This window comes from Nicotiana tomentosiformis, chromosome 7, assembly GCF_000390325.3.
Source record: "Nicotiana tomentosiformis chromosome 7, ASM39032v3, whole genome shotgun sequence".
Taxonomy (NCBI): domain Eukaryota; kingdom Viridiplantae; phylum Streptophyta; class Magnoliopsida; order Solanales; family Solanaceae; genus Nicotiana; species Nicotiana tomentosiformis.
In genome coordinates, this window is record NC_090818.1 from 32,538,798 (window position 1) to 32,545,650 (window position 6,853).

Genomic DNA, 6,853 nt, shown 5'->3' on the forward strand with positions numbered 1-6,853 from the left:
TACGTGGAAAATTCCCAGCTCAACGGGATTAAAAACCACGACCTATCCTTGTAGGATTTCAACTTCACTATTGAGCAACTTTTAGATTACAACCTATGTAACCTAGGAATTAACCTCTTAATCCCTCACTAGCTTGTAACATTCTATTACAAGCTATTTTCAAATAACGCTATTACAAAGACTTTACAACTCGACTAACTTTAGCCAAGACACAAACACAAGGGTTTATGATTTATAAAGGGTTTCCTACGCAATGCTTCTAAACAAACTAAGTAGGAATTACAATTGAAGTGCTTTAACAAAGGTGAAATACAACTAAGGATATGTGATGACTCAATACAAGAAGCTGGTCCTTTGTTATGTTGTTCTTTGTTCTTGATGCCCTTGAGAATCACTTGCAAGATTGACATAGACTTGAGAGAATGCTGCTTTTCTGTGATGACCCAAAATGTCATCTTTAAATTTAATAAGTAATTATGTATTCTAAGACATTGAAAAGCACCATTTATCATTCATCGACTTGCGTGCATAGTCCGTAAAATTTTCTTGAAAGTTTTCATGTGAAAATTAAATTAAAATATGAAATAGAGCTTTAAAATTCAAGTGAGTTGACTTTGGTCAACATTTTTAGCAAACGGACCCGGATCAGTATTTTGGCATTTCCGGTAGCTCCGTATCGTGATTTGGGACTTGGGCGTATGCCCGGAATTTAATTTGGAGGTCCCTATCTCAAGTTATGACCATTTAACGGAACTAGCAATTTAAAGGCTAAATATTCCATGTTTGACCACGGGGTTGACTTTTTGATATCGGAACCGGAATCTGATTCTGGAAATTTGAACAGCTCCATTATGTCATTTATGACTTGTGTGCCAAATTGGAAGTCATTCCGGATTTATTTAATATGTTATAGCACGAGATTTGCAAATTAAAAGTTTAAAACTCAAAGTTCGAATCTGGGTGTGAATTATAATTTCAGTGTTGTTTGATGTGATTTTAGACCCCGAGTCAGTCCGTATTATGTTACAGGACTTGTTGGTATATTCGAGCGGGGTCTCGAGGACCCCGAGAGCAAAACGGATTGAAATCGGAACAAGAATTGGACTTAAGCAAAAATTTGAAATTTGGGTTCTGGTATAATCGCACCTGTGGAATTTTTACCGCAGGTGCGAGCTCGGAGAAGCGAGACTTCCATCATAGATGCGGCCTTCGCAGGTGCAGCCCTTTTGTGCAAAAGCGGACGTCGCAGGTGTGCCATTTTATCCACAGATATGGAACCTCGCCTGGCAGCCCCTTTTCGCAGATGCGAGATTTTTCTCGTAGATGCGACCTTTGAAGGTCCATTGATATCGGAATTGGACAAATTTGGTATGGTTGAACTCGTATCGGAACGGGTGTTCCTATTTCGTGAGTCTTTCCGAGATTTGAGACGTGGTTCCCACTGTCGAATATTTTAATAAATTTCAGATTTTTATCTGGAAAATTTATAAATTCATATGGAATTAATTCCTATGATTAGTATTGAATATATTGAATTGTTTGTGAATAGATTTGAAGCTTTTGGAGGCAAATTTAAAAGGAAAAATTGTGGTTGAATAATTGATTGGAATTTGCAAAGCGAGGTAAGTGTCAGGGTTAACCTTGACTTGAGGGAATAGAACCCTTAAATTGTTTGTTATGTGAATTGCATGTAAACGATGTATAGGTGAAGTGACGAGTATCTATACGTCGTCAAATTAATTGTTTTTCTGCTTACTTGAAAAATCATAAATTATTTTTAATCATAAATTAAATATTATAATAACTGTTTCTCTCTCATTCTTTGTCAAATATTAATTCTTGAATTCCTGCATTAATTGTTACATGTTATTTGAAATATGTGCCTTAATTGTTATTTGACATTTAGCATATTAAATATTAAACTGCCTATTTGCTCCCTGATTTCCATAATAATTGCTATTTGTCATTGGTTGCTTCATAATTAAATTATAATTATTGTATGCTTGTTGTCTTATGATTTTTATATTAATTGTTACGTTTATTGGGGAATTTCTTCTATAAGAATTGATTGGTAAATGAAAATATTGGAGGATCGGATTGCACGCCGCAATAGACTTATTTAAAAGTCAATATTGGGGGATCGGATTGCACGCCGCAATAGACTTATTTAAAAGTCAATATTGGGGGATCGGATTGCACGCCGCAACAGACTTATTTAAAAGTCTATATATATACTTGATTGAAATAAATATCTGACAGACTTGATTAAAAGGAATATATTGGGAGAGCGGGTTGCACGCTGCAACAAAATTGAATGTGAATATATTGTGTGAGTTGGTTGCACGCTGCAACAGATTTAGGTGAAATAATAGTGGATTATGACTGCTGAGTTGGCTTCAATTATTATAAATGAGTTACCTAATTTATTTCTATTATTTGTTGTTGTTATTAATATTGCGTACAGGTTAATGTAAGTGAACCGCCTTAGCCTCGTCACTACTTCGTCGAGGTTAGGCTCAGCACTTACTAGTACATAGGGTCGGTTGTACTGATACTACACTCTGCACTTCTTGTGCAGATTTCAGAGTTGGTCCCAGCGGCATGCCATAGACTTGCTCGGATTTCAGCTACTCAGAGAAGACTTGAGGTATAACTGCATGGCGTCCGCAGTTCTGAAGTCCCCATCTATTTTACTTTAGCTGTGTGTTTATTTTCAGACAGCTTTATTTTATTCAGACCTTTATTTGTATTATTCTAGAAGCTCGTGCACTTGTGACAGCAATTCTGGATGGTATTTAGACACCGTTATTTTTATGGATTATTCACTATATTTCAAACTTTGCTTTCGCATTTGTTTCTTTGTTATTAATAAATTTAAAATTATTTTAAAAATGGAAAATATTATTCTAACGTTGGCTTGCCTAGCAAGTGAAATGTTAGGCGCCATCACGGTCCGAAGGTGGGAATTTCGGGTCGTGACAGTTGGTATCAGAGCACTAGGTCACGAGCAAGCTTAATAGAGTTTGAAGGATCGGTATGGAGACGTCTGTACTTATCTCTCAGAGGCTACGAAGTTTAGGAACAATATCACTTCTTTCTTATTCTGTCATGCGATTTTATTCTATCATCGATGATTGAACCATTCTACTCTTATTCTCTCGCAGATGGTGAGAACACGTAATACCTCTACCGATGGACAGGGACCAGAATGCCCGGTGGAAACTATGGCCAGGGGTAGAGGTCGAGGCCGAGGTCGTGCTAGAGGCCGAGGCAGAGGCCGAGGTAGAGCTCAGCCCAGAGCTCGAGCAGCTGCACATGTTGTAGAACCTCAGGTAGACCTTCAGGATGAGGTCCCAATTGAGAATGTACCAGTTGGACCATGTCAGGTCCCAGAGGGATTCATAGCTACTCCAGTACTTCAGGACGCTCTAGTCCGTTTGGTAAGTCTTATGGAGGGCGTGGCTCAGAATGGTACATTTCCAGTGGCACCAGCCATCTCACAGGGTGAGGGAGGAGCACAAACTCCCACTACTCCCGCTTCGGAGCAGATAGCTCCCCAGAATCAGGCTCCAGCAGCCCTGCCAGTTGGGGTAGTTGAGCCAGTTGTTGCAGCATAGACCGGTGATAGGCCCGCCATGTCTTTTGAGGCCTTATTGAGACTGGATAAGTTCACTAAGCTCTTTCCAGTTCACTTCAGTGGTACACCTTCTGAGGACCCACAGGATTATCTTGAACGCTGCCATGAGGTGCTGTGAAACATGGGTATAGTTGAGACTAATGGAGTTGATTTTGCGATATTCCAGATGACGGGTTCCACCAAGAGGTGGTGGAGAGATTACACATTGACCTGACCAGTCGGATCGCCTGCACTTACCTGGGAGCAGTTCTCTCAGCTATTTCTGGAGAAGTTCCTCCCTATCACACTCAGAGAGGAATTCCGCAAGCAATTCGAGCGTCTACAATAGGGCAGTATGACTGTTACTCTGTATGAGTCCCGTTTTGTGGATTTGGCCCTTCATGCTCTCCTTTTACTACCTACGGAGGGAGAGAGAGTGAGGAGGTTCATTGAAGGCCTCACTCACCCTACTTTTGCGTCTCATATGGTTCTTGCAGAGGAAAGAGGGCAGAGGTCCGATAAGAGGCCTCGTCAGTTCGGTGGTTACAGTGGTGCCTCATCTGGAGGCCGGGGTAATTTTTGTAGGGGTCATCCTCCCAGACCATTTCACTCAGCACTTCATGTATCTCCCGGTGCTTCAGGGAGTCACGGTCCTATTATACCTTACTCTGGGCAGCCAGTATTCAGTGCACATTCAGCTCTTATCAATGCACGACCAATCCAGAGTTACTACAGTGGTTATCCGGCCCATCTAGGTAAGCTTCAGCTTCAGCAGCCACGACACCAGGATGGTGTTATAAGTGTGGGAACATTAGTCACATCAGGAGGTATTGCCCTAGATTGGCGAGTAACAGATCTTGGCAAGATTCTCGTGCCATCATACCGGCACCGGTTGCTTCACCGCCTGCTCAGCCAGCTAGAGGTAGGGGTCAGGTAGTTAGAGGTGGAGGTTAGGCCATTAAAGGTGGAGGTCAGACCGTTAGAGGTGGAGGCCAACCAGTTAGAGGTCGTCCCAGAGATGCAGTTCAGAGTGGTGGGGCCCAGCCCCGATTTTATGCTTTTCCAGCTAGGCCTGAGGCCGAGTCATCTGATGCTATGATCACAGGTATTATTCCAGTTTGCCATAGAGATGCTTCAGTTCTATTTGATCCAGGATCTACTTAATCCTATGTGTCCTCCTATTTTGCTTCATATTTGGTTGTGCCTTGTGATTCTCTGAGTGCTTATGTGTGTGTATCTACACCAGTGGGAGACTCTGTTGTAGTAGATCATGTCTATCGTTTGTGTGTGGTTAATATTGGTAATCTTGGGACCAGTGTGGATCTTCTACTTCTTGATATGGTAGATTTTGATGTCATCTTGGGTATGGATTAGCTATCTCCTTACCATGCTATATTGGACTGTCATGCCAAGACAGTGACCCTAGCTATGCCGGGGTTACCTCGGTTAGAGTGGAAAGGAACTTCTGGCCATTCTGCCAGCAGGGTTATTTCTTATATGAAAGCTCGGCGTATGGTAGAGAAAGGGTGTCTAGCCTATTTGGCTTATATTCGCGATCTCAGTGCGGATGTCCCTTCTATGGACTCAGTACCAGTTGTTCGTGAATTTCCAGAAGTATTTCATGTAGATTTGCCGGGGATGTCACCCGACAAAGATATTGACTTCTGTATTGATTTGGCTCCGGGCAATCAGCCCATTTCTATTCCACCATACCGTATGGCCCCGCCATAGTTGAAAGAATTGAAAGAGCAGATACAATACTTTCTTGATCAGGGATTCATTAGACCCAGTGTCTCGTCTTGGGGTGCACCAGTATTATTTGTAAAGAAGAAAGATGGCTCTATGGGATGTGTATAGATTATCGACAGTTGAACAAGGTCACTATCAAAAACAAATATCCGCTGCCAAGAATTGATGACTTATTTGATCAGCTTCAGGGTGCCAAGGTATTTTCGAAAATTGATTTGAGATCTGGTTACCATCAGTTGAAGATTAGGGCATCTGATGTCCCTAAGATAGCTTTTCGGACTCGGTATGGGCATTACGAGTTCCTAGTGATGTCATTTGGGTTGACAAATGATCCAGCAGCATTTATGGATTTGATGAATCGGGTGTTCAACCTTATTTGGATTCTTTTGTGGTTGTATTCATTGATGATATCTTGATTTACTCCAGCAGTCGAGAGGAGCATGAGCAGTATCTTTGAAGTATGCTTCACACCTTGAAGAATAATTAGTTAAATGCCAAATTTTCAAAATGTGAGTTTTGGTTAGACTCAGTTGCCTTTTTGGGACATGTTGTATCGGCAGAAGGCATAAAGGTGGATCCTAAGATGATTAAGGCTGTTCAGAATTGGCCTAGACCTACTTCGGTTACAGAGATCCGGAGTTTCCTGGGTTTGGCAGGTTATTATTGTTGGTTCGTGGAAGGATTTTCATCTATAGCAAGCACATTGTCCAGACTAACCTAGAAGGGTGTTCCATTGAGATGGTCAGACGAGTGTGAGTTGAGATTTCAGAAGCTCAAGACCGCTTTGACTACGGCGCCAGTATTGGTATTACCCACAGGTTCAGGATCGTATAAGGTATATTGTGACGCATTTCACATTGGGCTTGGTGTAGTATTAATGCAAGATGGCAAGGTAATTGCATATGCGTCGCGTCAGTTAAAAGTTCACGAGAAGAATTATCTTGTTCATGACCTAGAATTGGCTGCCATTGTTCATGCGCTGAACATTTGGAGGCATTACCTCTACGGTGTCTCGTGTGAAGTATTTACTGATCATCATAGCCTTCAGTATCTGTTCAAACAAAAAGATCTTAATTTGAGGCAGAGAAGATGGTTGGAGTTGTTGAAAGACTATGATATCACCATTTTGTATCACCCCGGAAAGGCCAATATGGTGGCCGATGCTTTGAGTAGAAAGGCTGTGAGTATGGGCAGTCTTGCGTATATTCCGATTGGTGAGAGACCATTAGCTACAGATGTTCAGACTTTGGCTAATCAGTTCGTGAGGTTAGATGTTTCAGAACCCGGGTTCTAGCTTTCATAGTCGCTCGGTCTTCTTTATATGAGCGCATCAGAGAAAGGCAGTATAATGATCCTCATTTACTTGTCCTTAAAGACACGGTGTGGCACGATGATGCCAAAGAGGTTGCTGTAGGGGAAGATGGTGTTCTGCGAATGCATGGCCGTATTTGTGTGCCTAATGTGGATGGGCTTCATGAATTAATTCTT